We start from the raw sequence: 20,748 nt of genomic DNA, 5'->3' as shown, positions 1-20,748 counted from the left end.
ATCTGAATTTCAGGCAAAAATAAAACAAATTTTGTTTCGTCTTTTTGACTAAAATCTCTTCTATTTGCCAATCGAAAACCACACCAGTATAATAATTCGTATTACTAAACAAAGTCCAAGTAGACAAGGATACAGAAATTAACAGAAATAGTTCTGGGAGAGTCTATAACTTCTGCCAGTAGACATGGTTTCCTTCAAATAAAAAAAATTAGGGTATTAATAAAATAAAAATACGGTTAAAAGATCTTATTTTTATTTTCTTAATATCCTAAATTTTTATGAAAAAAAGCCACCGTTGAAATCGTCACATAAACTTGTAAAAGAAACAATAAAAAATTGACTTCAGTATTTTTGTTGTTACACTAAAATTACCTATAACGGCAAGTATAAATTTCAGAAAATAAAGTAAATTTTAAAATTTAATGTGTTAATTTTTAGTTTTGATATACGAGTGAATTCATAGTTTTATTTTTAATTCGTGGGTTTGTAGATCGAAAAATATATTTATGATTATACAATAAAGTAATTGCAAATACATAACTAAAACACAGTTACGTTGTTCGGTCGTATATTATTTATACATACTTTTTGTAAAAATTAATTTTATAAGAATGTGTGTAAACAATTTTTTATTATTAAAAATAAACTAAATAAAATATAATAAATATTGCAATTTTCTCTGTATAAATACTTTATTTTCTTTTATAGATATTACCCTTCCACCAAATATTTCGTTTTTACTAATCCCCGAGTATCAGGTAAATATTTTTAAGATTATAATTTACATATAATAACAATATATATTTCATTAATATAAGTATTACGTATATATCTTGTATTTAGAAATTAACATAGAATTAATATAAATAGTTCATATATTCTACGATTAACGTTTCCTATCAATTTTATAGTGGTGATTAGTTTTTTTCAATATCAGTTTAATATTAGTCGAAAGACTATTCGAAGTAACTCGTACTATTCGAAAGACTACATTTCTCAACAGATTTATATTTCTAAATTTAAACTTTATTTGAGATAGAAATTGCCGCCGTGACATTTTTAATTCCTGACATGTGCGTTTGAAAGGACTGGATTGGAATACACACACATTTGTTTGTATTATCTTTGAGGAATCTCTTTTTTTAAAGATTTTTTGTAATGATTAAATTTTTTGTTTGAATCGAATTTCTATTTTTAGTAAATGTTGTCCTTAGAACGGTTTTTTTTATAGTTCTTAATAATCGGAGCCAGGCGATGAATATTCAGAAAAATTTTACATACAGATGCCATATATAAACTTCAACAGAGAGGTTGCGGCCGACGTTTTCATCGCGAAAACGTGTACGTCGGACGTTCAGCGCCGTCTTCCTGTAAGCCTAGAAGTTTGACAATGGTGTTTTGATAGTCAGTGGAATCACGCTCGACATTCCAAACACCATTGTCAAACTCCTAGGCTTACAGGAAGGCGGTGCTGAATGTCCGACGTACACGTTTTCCCCATGAAAACGTCGGCCGCAACCTCTCTAATATTAAGTTGGCCGTGGACTTTTCGAGTTATTCGGTGTCTAGCTCATAATTAGATTACGTCTCAGAACTTATTTCGATGTTCAGAGTATTTTCTTTGCATTACTGTGGAAGGCTCTTTATATCAGAAAACAAATATAATCCAAATAAGTTTTATCTCAAAACCCAAATTATATAAAATAAATTTGTTGTTTAAGACTCTTTAAGATTCATCGATCAGATATAAGCCGATTAAAAAACTTTCTAAGCGAGAGGCATATATAATTTTATGTTGACTTATAATTTTATGACTTTCCTCCTTTAAAAAACACAGTGTGACGTTAAAAAATGGATAAAGACAATTGAACTTAATTCTATTTAATTTTATTTGAAGGAAATTTTCGTTGAAAATAAACAATAACTAAACTAGACAAAAATATCGTATTCGGATTTTGTTTAAAATACAGTATACAGATTTTTCTTTGTTCGAATGTATTTTATATAGACTATCAAAGTTTAAAAAATGTGAACATATATATGTAGAATTTCAACATTAAACATAAACTCTAAAATGTCGACTCGACTCGGACTGATCGAGTCTGAAAATACAGAATTTTACCAAATCCTAGTCGTAACATTGACTGCCACGCTGTAAATTTCCATACTAATTTGTATCAGTATTCTCGATCCGTAGTTGCGACTGACACGGAGTATACAAGGGATTTTAAATGACACCAAAAAATAAAAATTAAGAGAATTTAAATCAGCTAACTTAGTCCGATCTGGCCGTAGTCGAGTGGTTCGTCCTTTTCTATTCATCGTTCAAGAAATTTCCGATCAAGCTGCTTCCTTGCTACAATCTTTCCTTAGACATGTTACGGCTAACGGGAATCTTAGCCAGGCACAAGCTCAAGGTGGTGAGTCCGTACCCCAAAGTTCAAATCTATTCTGGGGTATACGTTCGTTCTTCTTACTTCTCGCACTTCGACGTCCTAACAACAAGTAACCAAACCACAAAGTGTCTGACCCTGCGGTTCCTCTCGTACCGCGCAGGGTTACTCTCGCAACGACTTCCGTTTCCGTGGCTAGGGGGCTTCTGCCTTAGGGGTGTTTAGTCATAATTCCATGAACAATAGCTTCGCGCACTGGCCACTCGACCAAGCACATGTACGGTACAAAGTGTCCGTTACAAGACACGAAAATAAACTAGGCTCTAACTGCTTTTCTATGCATTTTATGGTTTGTTTATTGGACTTTAGTTTTTGTGTGTAGAATACGGGTACGCATTTATTAACAACGGTTACGGTTTCCCATATATTTAACAATGAAGAATAAGATATAGACTCTCAGCTATTTAAATTAATGTAATGAAGGTGTAGCTGAAATAATCAAAGACTCGATAATATGAAATCTTTGGTAAATTATGAAATAAACCGGATTTGAACGTATTAACATGTAACTAAAATTAAATTTTTTGACTTAGACTTAAAATTGAAATTTCTTCAATTTTTTTTTAAATTTGTATTATTATAATAAGTCACCAGGCGATTTTTTAAATTTAAGCGGAAAAAATCACGTAATTTGAAGTGGCGTTTGTAAACATTCTGTAGACATATTACTTGCCACTTAACCGAATTCTTTTGTATATATTTTTTGTGAATTGAATAAAACAGTATTGTCGTTATTAATTAAAATGGCAGCAGATTACAACAATAGTCATTTAAATGAATAATTTTCATTTACATAAAAATAGTAATTAACATTAAGTCTTAATTCACATTTAAAAGCGGCATGATAACTGTCTTTAGAAATCTGTCTAATTACCCGCTATTTCCAAGTTAAAATACAATTTAAAACAACAAAATAATGAAATAGATAAAAAGAAAAAGAAAAACAAAAGAAAAAAAAATTACATTCACAATATCAGTTTTTAATTGTATGGACATTATGCACTATTCTCTAATAAGTTGTTTTCAACCATATATTTCCACGCCGTGAGTAATACTGTGGCATCCTTATAGTTTATACATCTGCCCAAAAGGTTACTTCTATAAATTTCAACTTTTTCCAAATTCATCGCTAATGTTGGTGAGTGTGGCGGTTTTGTAATGCTAGCTACCTCCCAATCTACCACTGATCTTTCGCTTTGCGCCATTCTAGACAAAGTCGTACAATACTACCCTTTCTCTATGTTATACATATGTTCTTTAAGACATTTACTAAGGTTTCTGTATGTAACCTCTTTGTATTCTTTCTGCAAACTCAATTGTTCAGTTTTCTACGGGATTTCGTATACTCCAGCCTGCTCTCCTTTTTTAACCTTGCCTTAACAGACTATAAATGGTGGGCGCTCTCTTGAAAACTAACTTCGGGGTCTTTGTTGCCGGCTATTTCAGTTATAACACCGGTCATTTCTTGTTATACGTAAACTAAGTTATTTTCTTGTTTTTTGTTATCATTCCCTTTCTTTGTATAATTCTTATCAATTTTTCAATTACAGTAGTTTTATATCCTAAGGATACAGCAACGTTTTTAATTCTATCCAGCTCTTTTATCCTGTCATGTATGTTGGAGCAATAGATGAAGGCTCTTCTTATTAATGCTTTAAATGCCGATAGTTTATAAACGAAGTGGTCATTTGACCAAGAAGGAATATACAGAGTATCATGTGTAAGTTTAATGTTCACATTTTTGTTCAAAGAGATGGACAGAATTAAAAAATTTACTGTATCCTTAGGATATAAAACTAATGTAATTGAAAAAAATAAATATGAAAAATTATAGACACATTTCTGCTTTGTTTTAAATCACCCGGAGTTATGCACATATAATTTTGCTTATGAATTATGTTACCGGCCAAACCCGATTTCATGCCAAACTAGTGTATCCTATGCGTGTCAGGATATACTGGATTAGCCTAGGCCAATCTACTTTGGCATAAATACTTTAGGCTTAAGTAGTTTGTCCTAGGCCCTAGGCCGAACTGATTTAGAATTATTATTTAAGTCAGGCTTGGCCAACCTAAATTGTTTCGCGGGCCACTTTGATCACGCCTAACATTACAATTGGCCACAATTTAGGCAAACATGCTTTTAAAAAAGTAAAACAAATACGAAATGAATAAGATTTCTTTGTTATACCAAGAGTTCGTACTCGCCCTTGCGCATTATAACAATGACACATGCAAATTTTCATTTATTTAATTGTTTTGGTATGCACAAAACGGAAAACGAAAGTTTTAATCTATATATATAATCGAGACGAGTTGATAATAATAATAATCAGTGCAGAGCCCAAACGGTTAGGAGTTGAAAGTTGAAATTTGGTACACAGTTAGGGTACGTCACGAGAACGCACACTAAGAAGGGATTTTTCGAAAATCCCCCCGGGGGAGAAAGACAGGATTAAGGCTTAACACTTCCATCAACAATGGAAGTGTTAAGTAACAATGGCGGTGTTAGGTAACAATGGAAGTGCTAAGTAACAATGGAAGTGTTAAGTAACAATGGCGGTGTTAGGTAACAATGGAAGTGTTACTTAACAATGGAATTTTTAAGAGAAAGCGACGTGCAAGATTTACAGGCGCAGATGCAGTTCTTTCGTTTTTGCGGGGAAATCGAACATATTTTTAGAACCATCTAAAAGTTCTCTAATTAGTCTGGAAACAAGGGGACCCAATTCTTGCATTCTGTGAAAACGGGTAAGGTTGACTGTAACGTAATAATCTTTATCTTAGTTATCGTTACTTTTGCCCGAGCAACGCCGGGCCCATCTGCTAGTAGATATATAATATTAATATAGTGTTAAAGCAATACTAAAAAAATTAGTGTGTGAGAGAAGTTGATAAAGGCTTAAAAACTGTAGCAACGTTTAGAATTCCCGTGAGTAGTTTATCAACCATAATAACAAATCGCGAATCAATTTTGAAATTAGCGGACGATGCGAGACGTACAAGAAAAAGTATTAGAAATTTCGTTCACGACGATGTAAACGAAATTTTAATGTTCATAGGTACCGTATTTTCGCGGATTGTCCGGCATTTCGGTTTATCCGGGGAAGACCATGAAATCAGATACCATACCGAAATATCAGATATTTCGGTATGGTATCTGATAACCCAGGATAAACCGAAATGCCGGACAAACCGTGAAAATAACTTACTGTAAAAAAAAATTACGTTAAAATAATACTTTATTTACTAAAAATTGTAATTTCTGTAAAACGAAATTTTCCTAAGGCAATTTTTTTTTCAAAATTTGGTGACTTCGTTATATAAAACTTTGTAAATGAAAATATCCGCTAAATCGTATGCTTGCTAAGCGTGCAAAAATTTTAAAGTTTTTGTCGCCCATTTTGAATCGCCCAGTTGACCGTCCCCCAGTTGTCGTGTACTCTGTTAAAGATGTCCGAATTGACGGTGTGCGACCAATAAATTTAGTTTTGATTTCGTCACTCAGCACAGTAGACCCCCTATAACACGGATTCCTATAATTACGGTTCCTATAAGACGGCGAAAAAATTGCGACGGTATCCGTACAAACCTGGTAAAAAAAACTCCTATAATTCGGTAAAACGTCATCGGGCAGCCAAACTACTTTCCACCGTCCAGCGCCACGCTACGGAGAATTTAGGCGGGTAAATTGAGTTTACTATCGTCTATACAGTATTATATATAAATTATATAAAAATTAGGTACTGTATGTATAATTATATATTAAATTAATTTATTGTAACTTTATTATAATTATATATATACTTTCTGCCGTCTAGCGACACGTTACAGAGAGTTTAGGTGAGTAAGTTGAGTTTACTATCGTCTGTACAGTATGTAAATTAGATACTGTAAGTCTAATACAGTACTGTAATTTTATACATTTCTTGTGAAAGAAACATTTCTTATTCAACGGCCATAAAAATTATTTATATTAATGATGTCTCCAAAGTTCAACGAAGTTTTCGCAGAAAAATAACTTATCAGAAATCGCGGCCGCCGTTTGGTGCGCTGCTCCGCGACGAAAACAAGCTTAAGCAATGGCGACGTCGAATGGTGCACACTCGGTAAGTAATCCTACAATTTTTTGTTTATAGCATAGTTTTTACGGATTATTTCCAATATATATATATATATATATACGTATTTTGGAAATGTTGAGTCGAATTAGTCTAGAATCGATTAATTATATGGAAGAAAACTTTCAAACATCTGTAGTCCGTAAACTTCACACGTGTCGGGCTGTGATTGGCAAGGACTCGTAAGAAATCGATTCATAAAGAACGGAACGTATCTACCGTGTTATAGGGGGGTCGACTGTATTTCCGTATTTTATTTATTGTTTTCGTGTTTTAACTTATTATTAGGGCATTTAATTGTGTAATTTTTATCTTAAACTAGCAGATAAGCCCGGCTTTGCTTGGGCAAATAGTAACAGTAGCGAAGATTAAGATTGTTACATCACAGCCAATCTTACTTGTTTTCATAGAATGCAAGAATTGGGTTCCCGTTTGCAGACTAATTAGAAAATTTTTAGATGGGTCTAAAATTATGTTCGATTTCCCGCAAAAACTGAAAAAACCGTATTTGCGCCTGTAAATCTTGCACGTTGCTTTCTCTTAACATTTCCATTGTTAAATGAAAATGCCAGAAAACTTCGCGGGAGTGTATTAAACAACTTCCCAAAGTTTCATGGCAATCGGATAAATGGTGTAGTAATGCATGAAGGACAGACAGCATACATACATTCGTTTTTATATATATTATCTGTGTTTACTGTTTTAACTTTATCAAAATGAGTATTCTTTAAGGTTTAGAAATGAATTAATTCACTTGTCATTAATTATAATGGGAAAATTAATTCGGACATCGCACGTTTAGGAGTTTAAATGGAATGAATTAAATTCTTAGTATGAGGCATTACTGTACTCATGGACAAGAGTTGATAATGTACTGTATAGGTACAATACATCACTTGATGAATATCTTATCTTACGGTAGATGTTTTTTCTTACTCCACTCCTAGATAAAGTAACTAATATGAATTCTATTTATTAGCTATTGATAAAGGAATAAATCATATAAAAAGTAAACTGCTTAGTATTAATACGTTAAACTTTGTCAGTATTCACACAATAATTCGAAATTATAGTAGTTGAATAAAATTCGAAACGCTTCATTATTTCCGCAAGAATAGTCAAAATAACGTAAAATTTTATATACGCAGATCCTAATGTGCTTTAAAATTTATCAAATATTGCTGCCAAATACAAAATCGAGAAAAGAAAATATAGCAAGATATTTATTTTTTTTCAGAATTTACACTCTGTTATACTGAATAAAAAAGACTTTGAGTATTGGTTATAGGAAATTAAACTAATAACGTATATGCAAAAACTAAATGGTTATAAATGCTTAAAAATAGATAACTTTTTCTTCTTACTATTATTTGCAATAGTTAATATTTAATAGCTGAAACACAATTCATAAATTAATTTTTTTCAAAGAAAAAGTGCTTGATGTCATAAGTCTCCATCATAATTATCTCAATAATGGAAACGAAGAACACGAACAAGAGTGCCGAATTTTAGCCACTTATAATCAATCGGTATATTTTACCAATGGGAATTACACGAAAGCAACATTTTCAAACACAGAATTAAGTAAGCAATTTACTTTACTATTATAAAATATTTTAACGTGTAATATTTAACACAGACTTTTTTCCAGGTAAAAATCCATCATATAAAAAATATTCCAAGATCTGGAACAACGTAAATACAAGGACTGGATTCTGGTGTCGAACACAATTTAGTTCATTCTCTGATATCTTCTCTATAGCAATAAATAAAAATGGTAAAGTTCGTTTTATAATAAAGCAAAATACACTCACTGATAAAAAAAAAAGTTATGCACTAACTTGCAAGAAGGAAAAATTGAAATAGAATGAAACTTTATTAGCGCAAACGTAATCACGATATAGTAAGTGATTAAAATATCACAGCAATGAATAATTTCCAGTGGAACGACGGTACAATTTAAAGAAATCTTTGTACTTTGTAAAACCATCAACTAGAGAACCCAGGCCAACCACCAATGTTCAGTGGCTTTATCCAATCGGCCACTGGATGGATTTCGTCACTAAAGACGATACGCTGATGATCTGTAGCAGACTGCTTCTCTGTAAAGATACTATTCCAAACAATGTCGACGATTTTGTTGTCTTGATGCAAGGACGCGTAACGTTAGAAGAGCCTAAAAGACGGGAATTTCGGCGGAATGATCATTCTGCTTGCTTCGAACCGATGATGAGATCTGTCTCAAACTCTGCCAGGTGTGCGTGATGGCTTTCATCTGCATCGTACAGGCATGACTCACGTTCAAAAATCTAAACACGACACCGAAAACACAGTAAATTTCTGCTAGCCTTATAAGATACCGAGGTAAAGAGTTTGAGACACTATGGTAGCATTAAATGGAGTACAATCAGATCACAACTGCAATCATTTGCATATTTGTCTTAGTTACTTAGAGATCTGGATAGGTCTAGCTTTTCGTAATCGAAGAAGTCTATCTGTGTGCAAGACATTTTTGTCAATGAGTGAAATTTAACCATTCAGCTTATTTTTTCTTAAAAAGAAGACAGAAGCAACTCGTGATAAGATAAAAAGACTTTATTTAGTTTTTACGATGAGGATTGTATAATGCGCTTGTAGATAATTGTATAATGCGTTTCGAGTATGTGTAACACTCTTACCATAATCGAGTATGTGTAACATCGATCTCTTACCATAATCGCAAAAATCCCTTCCGACATTTCTTACAGTAACGCTATGTGCATCTGTTTTAAGAGATTGATGACTGAAGTGGAGTGCTACATTACAGTCTAATTGCATATCATTGTAAAAACCAAATGATGTTTATTAGATTGTGCGTTGGTTCTGTCAAATACTATATTATATATTGTTTGGTTCCGTCTTCTTTTTTAGAAGAACAAATAAAAGATTATTAATAGAGCAGTTCTAAACAATTGGGAATAATAATAATAATAATAAAATTATTTTTATTTCGGATTAGTTATAAGAAATATTATTTTTCGTTTGAAAATTTATCTTATTATATCTTTAATTATTATAATTGAAAATACAGTATTGATGAATTTACGGATTATTATTATATTTTCCAGTTAATTTTATTAGCAAGAGATTTACAGTTACAGTAAGTAAAGGAGATTATGTCGATGTTTCTGAATTGTTAAATTTAAAAAATATTGACATTGGCGACAAACTGAAAATAAATGGAGGGAAAGTTGCAGGAAAATATTACAAGGCGGCCATACTAGTTAGTATTTCCGATGCAGGATTGTTTAGTTTAATTGAGAATAATAAAACTTTAGTGGCTACCAGATTAATAGTGAGAGGTATGTATATTTTTATTTCAGAAATTATATTTCCCTTTGTTTATAGAATATCAATACATTAAATTTCAAAATATCGTATTCAAGCAATTGAAATTGAAATGAATATTTTCAGCATTTCCTTCATTCTATCAACTCAATAGAATTTGAAACCAATTCAATTTGAAAGAATTCAAGAATGTTTAGAAAACAAATTTTTCAATCGTTAGTTTTATTATTTAAATTAAAATGTAACTGCATGCCGCATTAATATTTCGTTTCCTTGATATTACAAATAACTTTCTCTCGAATTTAATGTGTTAGAACTGTGGAACGTTCGAAGTACAATTGTAGTATGTAGTATATTTCGAATTATAATTTTTCTTTCATTTTCTTTTCTTACGGATACGTAAACAGACATAACCATGATGTCTTTTTTTTGTAATAAGTTTGTTGTATATTTAGTATGATGTTAAGAATATAATGAAGAAAATGAAAGTGTAAATTGTACTTTTAATATTAGTTATTCCTATAGCTGATATATTTTTCTGGTATTTCAGTATGCGAAATTGGAAAATATGGTCCTCTATGTGAATATAACTGCTCGAATTGTTTAAATGGCGGAGTGTGCCACGACATTACCGGTGAATGTATCTGTCCTCCGGGATTTAACGGAACATATTGCGAAAATGGTAACTTTATGTTGTATACTAATGGAAGAAATACTCGTAATATAAATATATATAGGTCTATTAATAAGTAAATTAATCAATATTTTAATCATGATATTTGAAGTTATTAAAATCACTCTGTATATACATCTCTCTTTAATTCAAAAAGAATTACTTCGGTAGACTATACCACAGCTATTTAGGTTACAAAAACTCCTTTATTGTTTTTTCATATGAATTTCGGGCTTATTTAATTCTCAAGCCCCTGGTCTTAAAAATCCCGCGTCAAGATGAACTAAGGGCGGAGGAGATAATGATGACAAGTATCTAACAAAAAACTGTTTATTGTAAATCAAAGAAACACTATTGTGAACCGCCGGGGAGGTCGGGAACCGTCGACTCTCCCTTTTCGGCGACAGGTCGTTAAACCTGTTCACTTGTCAAGATGGCTAAATTTCGAATGCGGTCCCGAAGAGTCGGGATACTTTTTGTCAGGTCGAGTGGAGGAGGTGAGAGGGGTCGTCGACAAGGCGTAGGCGATATACGAGTAAAAGGACACCATTTAACAATGAAACAACGATTTATTAGATTAACGAAAAAAAAATAAAGGTTACAAAATCTAACATGGGGAAATGAATTTATCTCACTATTAGCTCCTAACTCGCGGAGAGAGAGTTTACAATTAATTGTTCATACCTCTAGTCGATTTCAACGTAGGCACAGAATTCGAGTTTCCCGGAGACTTAATCCTTTTAGACCGTAGATGTGAGACTCCCCCGAGGAGGAGGAAAGAAGTCGCTTTTATAGCTTCGGACTAGGAAATTCAGTCAGGTGATCTCCTATTGTGTGAGATAGAGTTGGTCCTGCAGGTGTGGAGGTCAAAGTTGTTCCCGGGACCAAAAGAAAATGACGAATTCGGACTTTAACTATAAACTTTTTGTCTTGCAGCAGAGGAATGTCATTGTTCGAGGGTTGAATGTTTATATTAACGATGAAAGTTATAAGTTTCGATCGATATATGATTCTTTTTTCTGACAATGTTATTTTAACGTGGAGGCGACAAATTTATTTTAAATACGTCGAAAATTTAGGGGGGAAAATGAACAATTTTGGGCTTATTCGGAGCTCGGATCTCACACTATATAAAAGTTCGTATCCGAGGTTGTGTTCCGATGCGATGATCGATCGGTAGATAAGAGGAGTCCTTTGTAGGTTTGAGGTGGACGGCAAATGATGTGACCCGGGGCAGCAACGATGGGTGTCCGTTTGCTGATGAAAATTCGAGTTGGCGGTTTGCATAGACTTGGTCGTTATCCACATGACAGACGACAGTTGTTTCCGGCAACGCAGAGCTGTTCACAACACACAATTGGCAGGAAACTGCTTTTTGTGCATTGACACACGACGTGTCGGTTATTTCGAACTTAACTGACCGAGTGCGACGTGTCCTTAATTGTCGAAGATTATATCAATCTTCATCTTTCGATCGGCCATATTGATTGATTTATTGATCTTCCTCATCCGCGCTTTCTGAATGGTTGGTACCTCGTTACTAAACGCGACGGGACTCCTAACGACATGCCTTCTACGGTTTATGAATCTGCATTTCAGTTTTAACTTAGGGGAGATCGGGGCAAGATCGGCATGTTAAGCTTTACTTAAATTTTGTGTAATAAATACTGCTGTAAACTGAAAAAAAAGCTTTGCATATTGTCTATTGGAATGTTACCTTACTATAGATATGGTTAAAATCAGTTTGGAAATAAAAATAATTAAAATAATTACAACTTTACAAGAAGAGAGAAATTGACGAAGTTGCCCCGGGTATAGGGGCAAGATCGGCAACTTCTCTCTTTTTGTAAAGTTGTAATTATTTTAATTATTTTTATTAAAGTTGCCCCTGGTATAGGGGCAACAGTAATGGGGCAAGATAGGCACGTATATAAAATTATGTTATTAACAATGTATAAGTTGGAATTCACTATTAAAACAAAGAAATACAAATCCAACACCCATTTAATATTATTACAACGAAATGCAAGTTCAAAGACATATATACATGAATAACAAATGCAAACATGTTTTCATTTATCATCTGTTTGATTTTTATCCTTTGCTTCTAATGTGGCTTTATGTTGCCGATCTTACCCCGCTAGTCATGATTTCGAAACATTAAGTACAACCCTGAGAACAGAATGCCAAGCCACGATCTGGCCACGTGAATAAGTTGAAGTTACATCCTTCTAACAGGAAAAGTAACTTTCGTTATCATGGAATTATAACAAAACCTGCCAATTCAATATAAATGGAAAAAAAATATTATATGGAATTGAACGAAAATGAAAATTTGCTTGATAATTCAACTACGCTTGCTGGAGAAACAATAAAAACACTACACTCAACAAGCCACCAATAAAACTCAACTGCCTAACCTATAACCAAAGTCTCCTTTTAATTTGTTTTTAAAAAAAAGAGCTTGACAAACTTGCCCCGCATGCCGAAGTTGCCCCGGTCTCCCCTAAACAAAGGGTCTCCGACTACAAACATTTTTTTAACCTTTCTAAACAATTAAATTTTTCTCTAAATCAACTGATTTCGTGACGGTTGGGACCTGTGCGGGACCTCACAAAAGTGTGTGTACTTATGTTGAAACTTCATTTCTCAAGTTGAGTGCCAGGCGTCCCGTCTTATAATTACTCTCTTATGTAAGTAACTATATTATTGTATTTTATATTGTGTATTATAACTTAATTATTGTAATATTGTTTTAAACAGCACTGAAGAGGGGCTAAGATAATACATTAACTCGAAATGAATATGCAATATTTAACAGTTACTACAATAAAAATTATACGTCATTAACTCGGATAGTGTGAGCTGTGAGAAATAATCAACCTCATTAACAGGATTGAAGTGATTGAAGATAATATTAATTTTTCTCTATTTTTAAATTGTTATAAATCAAATTACTAGATGCAAACTTAAGAATTTAATACAAGTTAAATAAAATAATACTCCGAAGATACTAGCATAAACAATATGTACTGTGATCTTTATTATAGATATTTAGGGCAACTGCAATTATAATAATTATAGATCTTATCCCCTAATAATTTACATTGTAAATATTTTATAAGAAATCTATTCTGAGGCTTGCAGAATCGTGATCGTTCTCAAAGTCGGTTCGATCGATTTTGATGAAACTTTGCCATTTTGCATTGATTACGATGTGAAATCCAAAAATACAATTAAAGATAGGGATCCACGACTTCGTTTTCCAGATATAAGGTCGTTTCACGAGTACGCGCGACAAAGCGATATCGCACAAATTGCGGCACTTCGTCGTGCGATGTTTCACGTCACTAGAACATTTTGTAATATAGAATTGAATTTGTTCTATAAATTTTCTGAAAATTTAATTGGTCGATTTTGATAAAATTCTGTCATTTTTCATTTATTGAAACGGAGGAATCCAGAAATGTCATGTGGGTTCATTTAAATGTAAAAAATCCAGCAACGAGTTGGTCAAGTTTCTCGGCAGCCTTTAAAGTTCTGGTGGCGCCATCTGTTATCATGTTTTATTAAAAGCTTTTATATTTTTAACTATTACAAAATGGCAAACAAGTTAATTTTGAAAGTAGGAATGAGTTTTATAAAGAAGGATAAATGCTAATGACAAGTAAAATCGTTATTAAGGCCGACCCTACTGGAGATATACTGGATCCCTATTATCTCCCTACCTTTAACCACCTCTCGACCTTTAACCACCAAAATTTAATAGTAGTAATCCCCCTAACAGACCACCCTACAAAATTTCACAAAAAGCATAAACGTTATTAAGCTTCGGAGAGAATGAACAAAATCACCTAGAAACAATAACATCCATGAGAACAGAAATTACCTTCGAATTTTTTTTGCATTTCTCAATGTTTCAAGGAGTCCTAAGTTCAAAATGTAAAAATCTGCGGGGGGTCAATGTTTGCCGGATCGGAATAGTTTTCCTCTGTTATAACAGCCGTAAAAGTGATACCGAAATATTAAAAAATCAGAGCAATGTTTGATTGGTCTCTTTTGCTGAAACTGTTACCTGCGTAATAGGCAACAGCGACAGTTACTATGACACGAACGCGCATAGACGATCTTCTATGTCGTCTACCCGAAAGACAGAATCCAAATATGAAATATGTTAAGCATCCTCGTTGTTACTTATTTTAAACTCGGTCAGTTACAAAGAAATAGAAGATTGACTGCTACAACTGTTAGGACTGGACCCTAGTCGCGTCCTTCTCGACCAACAGAACATCGAACAAAGACCCAACGAATTTCTTGCTTGCTCGTCCACCTAACATAATCAACTGTTGATAAATAGCTATTTTGAAAGAAAATCAATTCTTTTAATATTATTGCCAGTTGTCCGCGACTGCTTATTCGTCGAATGTACGTTACGTTCGCTTATTTCGCAGCTAACCTCTTTCGAAGTCGTTCCACTATCCGCAACCCGTGGACGCGCTCGGTGGCACCTGGCCGTGCCCACAAAGGCCGAGAGGCGCGTGCTTATTTAATGGTGGCACGTATTCGCCATATTGTGCTATCGTCTTAGGATTTTTGTGGCATTTTCTAGAAATAGCGTCGCCACTTCGCTATCCCACCACATCCTGATAGTATCAAATTACCTGAAAATAAAAGTTCTTATCTCAAAATTAATACTTGCGTACAGTACCTTCACACCTACTGTAAACTTATACAGTAACTTATATATTTCCTACAGAATCAGGCGTAGACACCGCATCAGAATGTCAAATTGGTAAAGGAAGTTTCACTATTTTTCCATATAATTTTATCAATTTAATGTTCAACATATGTTTACTAACAGTAATAACAATAGATATATTTACTTTCGAACGGAAAAACTCTTACAAATAACAAAAATAGTCCAATTTCCCTGCTTAACTGTTGTAAAGCAGTCGCTTGGCATTCGGCTCGGTATATCCGAAATCCGGCAGTAAGTTTATAAAACGGCCTTATATTCTGCGACCTCGGGTCTCGCCAAATTAATTCTCAAAAAAGTTCTTGAAAATAAGGAACTTACCTCTGACACTTACGACAAGTGTATCGAGTCGATGGGATTGCATGCTTAATTTAGTGGCGGCATGATCTCGCCACGTCGTGTTACCGTCATAGGACACTCGTGGCATTTTATAGAAACAGACCATTTGCCCTCTCACCACGTCCTGATAGTAACACTGTCTCCTGAAAATAACATCTTTTACCTGAATATTATGAAAGTGAAATCTATAAACTTGTTTGCTGATTTCTGCTTTACAAATTTCGCTTTCTACTTAAATGATTATTGGATATTTTGTCCAAACTTGACGTAGGAAGACGATTAAGTGAAATAAACTAAATGTCAAAATGAATTAACAATAAACTTTTTTTTCATAAAAATGTAGTTTTATATAAGAATGAGCATTTACTTATTGTTACATCGTCACAATGCTGGGCTGCAATTTTTTTTATCTTATTTTAAATTTATTTCATTTAAAATAAGTAATGTCTATTTTAGTAGTTCTTTGCCCCTGTATCCTTTGTACTTTTTCGTTAACATTGAGTGGTGTCAGTCATCTATCTAACACCTTTCAGGGAAACTTTCTGAATTGAAATAACGTGACTTCCGGTTTATATTGGAATTTCTCATGTACTTAATCGTTGCCTCCTGTCCCTAAGCTTTGCACTATTGTTTCTCAAACGGGATCCCGGTTGTTTTTTTAACCCGGGAAATATCCCGGGAAATTTTTCTTATCCCGGGAAATCCCGCAAATTTCTTAAAAATTCACTTTTTTTCTTATTTTAGGTTGAGGAATTTTGCAAATAGAAAGCATAATTAACTCATAAACTGTCAGAATAATTTGTATTTATCAATTTTAAACCTACTTATTAGTTTCTTAAGTTTTTGTTCATTATAGCATGTCACAAATGGTCAATAATCAATACATAGCTTATTTGTGTCATGACTCTCAAAATTCTTTACTTGTTGGAACCTGTAATATCTGGAATAATTGTGCTTATGCTGTCTTAATTTTTAACCATGCCCAATAGCTTCGATAACGCGTAACACCATGTTGTACGATGTCTGTAAGTACGAAGTTTTTCTTCATAAACCTGATGATCAAAGACAAACTAACTGACGAATTATTGGGCTATAAGCTTGATGTTTCTATTAAAGCAGTCGAAGTAGACAAATGAAGAATACTAGAGAGCAAAAGAAGTATTACAACCTCGAAAACGAACTCGAAATCTTCCAGGCTACAGGTGAAAAAACACATAATATCTGTCTTCTCTTAAATGCATTAAACACTATTCCAATCACATCAATTGAATCGGAAAGGGCATTCTCGGTGGCAAGACTTTTCATTACTAAAATAAGAATTAGAGTGAGTTATCGGAGTATTGACCATCTTTGCTTTTTAAAATCTTATAAAAGTTTGCAATATTTTGTATTATATTTTATTTAAAAAACGAAAATTACCTTCTAAATTAGAAGTTCATTTTTTTAATTTTTAACTCAATTCAAAACATTTTTTTTGTTGTTGTTGTATGCAGTTTCCAGCAAACTTTAATTAATTTTTTTCTATTTGTGAAAATTTCTACGTTATTTAAAGGTAATTTTTATTATAGGCCTATAGACCTAACACAGCATTATTAATATGATTTTGGAGGTTACAAAACTTTAAAATTACTTTAAAAAATGGAAAATAATTATATCATTTGATTTCAAGATATTTTGTATACCTTAAAAATAATTAATTCTATCCCGGGATTTCCCGGGATCCCGGGAAACAGTTCACTTTTATCCCGGGATCCCGGGACAAGCAAAAGACCGGGAAATGAGAAACCCTACTTTGCACGTTTGGTCTCCACTTTCATCTATCTAACTCCGTTCTCGAGATTATCAAATAGAAAGATGCCCAGTGGAAATTTATAGATCTATAATTTAAAATTGCAGCCAACTACTTAGTGCTTACATAAATTTTTAAAATAAAATACTAATTTTAGTTACATTTAATACTTAATATAAGATTGTATCTAGATTAATTGGAAATAATCCTTACATTCGTAAAAGTCTTGTTTGAAATGAATGCTTTTTACCCACGCAACAGAAGAACATCGGTAGGGCCTTTTGAACCTGGTTCTGAAAACACTTGTCTCCGAAATTTGTTCTTGTATGTAGCTAAAAATATACAAAAATGGACTTATATAAGTAAAATTTTTGTAAACAGTAAAAACAGTTTATATTTATACATTTTTATGGCTTTTGAAAAGAGAGGAGGTCGTGCATTAGGAACTGCTCTTGTCTGTTATTTCTCTCATTCCCTGGATTTTACAGTTAATTTCACTTATCCAATCAAGACCTCAATTTTATAACCTAACAAAATATTTACGGAAACTAACTAAACGCATAACAATCTATTAACTTGTAAAATTTACTGCCACTCTCTCTATACAGTTAAAAATATATGATATAATATCAGTTATCACACGATTTACTAATTTATTTTAGTGTTTGGTTAGCTTTCCTTCCTTCTGAACATTATTAATAAAATATTGGGCATTACATTATAATTTTAAACATTTAAAAGTAAAAGGATGACCCTCTATTGTCTCCGTATGTCACTACGGACCTATTCAATATAAATAAAAAGCAACATTAGATTACTTTAGGTTTAATCGTTATTTGAGAACTAGAAGAAACATTTATAGAAATAGCGGATAAATATAGAACAAATTTATAAAATGTTTACATCTTACTTTTAAATTCGTGGGGAATATCTGAAATGAACAATAAGGAACGCAACAAACAAATATTTTCTTATATGAAACAATGCTTTGTCCATTGTTATGAATTTTTCTAACGAATGTAAGGTTTCAATAAGACAGTTGTTTTATTTATGAGTTTTTATTTATTAAACTGTTATTTTTCAACTGTTATTTCGAAAAAAAAAACAATAAGAGATTGCTATTTAAATAAACCAGCAACGAGTTGCTCAGCTTTCTCGGCAACGTTTAAAATTTCGGTGGTACCATCTGTTATCATGTTTTATTTTAAAAATTTTAATTTTTAACTATTTTAAAACGGCAAAAATTTTCATTTAAGAAAAGGGATGGGTTTTATAAAAAAAAATAAAATAGTTGGAAACGCTAATAACGAGTAAAATTGTCATTAAATCCGATCCTACTGGAGATATGAAACACGACCCCCTTTATCTCTTCGCTCCATCGACTTTAAACCACCAAAATTTAATAGAATGAGTCTTTCTAATGTACAAACCTTCCTGCAAAACTTTAAAAATTTTCGAAGTTAAACACACGATCGGGCCCCAAACATTAACATCTATACATAAAGAATAAAGAAAAAAACTGAATTTTTTGCATTACTCGACGTTTATAAAGGTATTAAAGTGACAATGTTCTTGTCTTCTGTTGCGACGAGCGCACCTAACGGAATTTAAACTTAGGGGTGAAAAATGTAAACAGCATTACAGCATCGTCTCCGTACACAGATCGTCGTTTCATGGCATGCAGGTACGAGCATAGCTTCTTTTGTGGAGGGAAGTGCAAAGTTCCCCCGTCCGCGACAGTCGGGTACTACACAATGATCGCTTCTTCTGACCTAATAATTGCAGGTATCGCTTCTTTCTTTCCGGCTCTTCCTCAATTATATCGCGATATGACAAAGTCGCGCGATTTCCTTTACTTTTATTCATTTTAGTTAAGTATAGTGTTTATTGCTGCTTGAATAATGGTGGAAAAATTGTGAGATGCAAAAATGATACTTCAAAATTTCAATAGGCTTTATAATGAAGATTTGAAGATCAACAAGTTTTCAGTAAATGAGAAAGAAATTATCTAACTGATCTAAAATTTAGTCTTCTTTTAGTCTAAAATTTTTCTGCGCAGTTAAATGCTAAAATACACGAATGAATCAGGAAAGTCCTGTCCTTATCGCGCCATAAATTTTAAAATTTACATACATTTCTAGAAATGAGACGTTGTTCTTAAGTCCATTTATTCATACTTTGAGATATTTAACGTTTTGCGTTTGAATCAACTAAAAAATATTGGCTAACGTTAATAAATTCGGTAAATGTTTTAAAAGTATAAACTGGTTAAATTTTATTATTTAATAATAATTAATAAAATTGTTAAAGAAAATAAAAGACTTTTTAAAACTACAAATCGACTTATACCACTTTCAATGATAACAAATTCTGAAAAATATAAACAATAACAATTTTAAATTTATATTTTAATTCAACTTGGCTTTTCTGAAGTGTATTTTTTATGTAAGAAATAATAATTTAAAATAACGATAATCGACTTTACAAAATTAGTTATATTAGAATTTATAAATGAACAACTATGAAAAGTACTTTATTAAGATAACTAATAATAAATTAATTATATTTCAATCTTATTGTTTTTTTACACTTAGCACAGTGAAGTAATTTTGTTCAATAGGAGGCATGTAAGGCAGTAAACTCGTCACACGATTATATTTCTCTCTTGTTATAGGTCTTGAAGTTGTGTAGGGTGGTAACAGTAATTATGCTAAAATTTTTAGGCCTTCCTTGTTTTTAAAATAAATCAAGAAGTTTAAATTGTGCATATTTTTCCACAGAAGTTTGTAGAAAATGTTATAAGGTTCTTTCCATTTAAACTTCATCAAGCAAATTATCAGCCAATTCATAATTTTCCTGTCTGTATTTTTCCCTCTTTGACAGTGCTTCTTCTTTAGTTCAGACAAAATCTTCTCGTTTTATTTTATACAAAAGGAAGTTATTTTTATTCCTGCAATTCTCTATTACATTGTAATAGTCCTAGGCAGTATATAATTGCTTATAATGCTCTAAAATCTTGCGAAAGAAAACTAAATGGAATGAGGAAAAGAACTTCTCATCACTTCATCTGAGCAGTAACACCGTTATCTTGTTTATTACGTTGTGTTCTTAGGACATTAACTATTATCTGTTATAAAGACTTTAAAGAAAGTTATTTCAATTATTGATTATTATGAATGGACTTATTCCACTTTCAAACAAGGCTCAAATATAACTATGAGTTTTTAATACTGAATCTTATATTTCCATTTATCAGCCTGTCCAGCACATTATTTTGGAAAACATTGTAAC

At 32.5% G+C, this 20,748-nt stretch overlaps 1 long non-coding RNA gene across 1 annotated transcript; it reads left to right on the top strand.

The window, feature by feature from the left end:
* The first annotated feature begins 707 nt into the window (after window positions 1-707).
* On the top strand, window positions 708-9,800 carry LOC111633510. The gene is made up of 4 exons (XR_002758070.1): window positions 708-758; window positions 8,002-8,157; window positions 8,225-8,350; window positions 9,681-9,800. It is a non-coding gene; the product is annotated as an uncharacterized LOC111633510 (long non-coding RNA).
* Window positions 9,801-20,748: the final 10,948 nt, after the last annotated feature.

Source organism: Centruroides sculpturatus, unplaced genomic scaffold (assembly GCF_000671375.1).
Source record: "Centruroides sculpturatus isolate CEXI.00-Female unplaced genomic scaffold, Cexi_2.0 scaffold815, whole genome shotgun sequence".
In the NCBI taxonomy this organism is placed as follows: Eukaryota; Metazoa; Arthropoda; class Arachnida; order Scorpiones; family Buthidae; genus Centruroides; species Centruroides sculpturatus.
Note: the sequence above shows the minus strand (reverse complement) of the source record. Positions and strands in the feature narration are given on the sequence as shown.